This window comes from Bison bison, unplaced genomic scaffold (genome assembly GCF_000754665.1).
Source record: "Bison bison bison isolate TAMUID 2011002044 unplaced genomic scaffold, Bison_UMD1.0 scf7180017864491, whole genome shotgun sequence".
Taxonomy (NCBI): Eukaryota; Metazoa; Chordata; class Mammalia; order Artiodactyla; family Bovidae; genus Bison; species Bison bison.
In genome coordinates, this window is record NW_011495050.1 from 21,874,148 (window position 1) to 21,876,700 (window position 2,553).

Genomic DNA, 2,553 nt, shown 5'->3' on the forward strand with positions numbered 1-2,553 from the left:
TCCCCAGACCGAGAGCTTGAGGTGGATCGCCGCGGGCGGGGTTTAGGGCCTCTGCGTGACGACTGGCTAGTCTCCGGTTTGCATCCGCTGATTGGTCTTGCAGTCCCAGCTTCACTCAGACACAGAATTATTAAAGAGAAGTGAGTTGCAATTCCACGTGCTCTGGAATTTTCTTTTCACGCACACTTTATGGTTCTTTTCTGGTCATAATTGTGTACAGAAACAATCAAGCTGAATAAACAAGCAGGATAAACACTAACTCGAAAGTAAATAGACTGTTGGCAAATTAAAAACATCATTATCATCTTCATAAAGACATTCCATCCAAGAATATATAGATGGATTAGAAGTAAATGTGAAATCTTTCACAGAACAGATAAAGAAAAAGAGAAAAAAAGGATGAAAAAGTTAGGACAATGAGTTTAAACTAGATTTAAAAGATCTAGAGAGAATACAGAGATCATTTCAGTTCAGCCGCTCAGTTGCGTCCGACTCTTTGCGACCCCATGAACTGCAGCACTCAAGGCCTCCCTGTCAATCACCAACTCCCGTTGTCCATTGAGTCGGTGATGAAATCCAACCATCTCATCCTCCGTCGTCCCCTTCTCATCCTGCCCTCAATCTTTCCCAACATCAGGGTCTTTTCTTTTTCTTTTAATTTTATTTTTAAACTTTACGTAATTGTATTAGTTTTGCCAAATATCAAAATGAATCCCATCAGGGTCTTTTCAAATGAGTCAGCTCTTTGCATCAGGTGGCCAAAATACTGGAATTTCAGCTTTAACATCAGTGCTTCCAATGAACACCCTGGACTGATTTCCCATAGGATGGACTGGTTGAATCTCCTTGCAGTCCAAGGGACTCTCAAGAGTCTTCTCCAACACCACAGTTCAAAAACATCTATTCTTCTGTGCTCATCTTTCTTTATACTCCAACTCTCACATCCATACATGACTACTGGAAAAACCATAGCCTTGACTAGACAGACCTTTGTTGACAAAGTAATGTCTCTGCTTTCTAATATGCTGTCTAGGATGGTCATAACTTTCCTGCCAAGGAGTAAGCGTCTTTTACTTTCATGGCTGCAGTCACCATCTGCAGTGATTTTGGAGCCCAAAAAAAGTCAGCTACCATTTCCACTGTTTCCCCATCTATTTGCCATGAAGCGATGGGACCGAATGCCATGATCTTAGTTTTCTGAATGTTGAGCTTTAAGCCAACTTTTTCCACTCTCCTCTTTCACTTTCATCAAGAGGCTCTTTAGTTCTTCTTCACTTTCTGCCATAAGCGTGGTGTCATCTGCATATCTGAGGTTACTGATATTTCTCCCAGCAATCTTGATTCCAGCTTGTGCTTCACTCAGCCCAGGGTTTCTCATGATGTACTCTGCATATGTTAAATAAGCAGGGTGACGATATACAGCCTTGAGGTACTCCTTTTCCTATTTGGAACCAGTCTGTTGTTCCATGTCCAGTTCTAACTATTGCTTCCTGACCTGAATACAGGTTTCTCAAGAGGCAGGTCAGGTGGTCTGGTATTCCTATCTTTCAGAATTTTCCACAGTTTGTTGTGATCCACACAGTCAAAGGGTTTGGCATAGTCAATAAAGCAGAAATAGATGTTTTTCTGGAACTCTCTTGCTTTTCCGATGATCCAGCGAATGTTGGCAATTTGATCTCTGGTTCCTCTGCCTTTTCTAAAACCAGCTTGAACATCTCAAAGTTCACAGTTCACGTATTGCTAAAGCCTGGCTTGGAGAATTTTGAGCATTACTTTACTAGCGTGTGAGATGAGTGCAATTGTGTGGTAGTTTGAGCATTCTTTGGCATTGCCTTTCTTTGGGATTGGAATGAAAACTGGCCTGTAGCCACTGCTGAGTTTTCCAAATTTGCTGACATATTGAGTGCAGCACTTTCACAGCATCATCTTTTTGGATTTGAAATAGCTCAACTGGAATTCCATCACTTCCACTAGCTTTGTTCATAGTGATGCTTCCTAGGGCCCACTTGACTTCACATTCCAGGATGTCTGGCTCTAGGTGAGTGATCACAGCATCGTTGATTATCTTGGTCGTGAAGATCTTTTTTATATAGTTCTTCTGTGTATTCTTGCCACCTCTTCTTAATATTTTCTGCTTCTGTTGGGTCCATACCATTTCTGTCCTTTATTGAGCCCCTTTGCATGAAATGCTCCCTTGGTATCTCTGATTTTCTTGAAGAGATCTCTAGTCTTTCCTGTCCATTGTTTTCCTCTATTTCTTTGCACTGATCACTGAGGAAGGCTTTCTTATCTCTCCTTGCTATTCTCTGGAACTTGGCATTCAAATGGGTCTATCTTTCCTTTTCTCCTTTGCTTTTCACTTCTCTTCTTTTCACAGCTATTTGTAAGGCCTCCTCAGACAGCCATTTTGCTTTTTTGCATTTCTTTTTCTTGGGGATGGTCTTGATCCCTGTCTCCTATACAATGTCACAAACCTCTGTCCATAGTTCATCAGGGACTCTATCAGATCTAGTCCCTTAAATCTATTTCTCACTTCCACTGTATAATCACTGT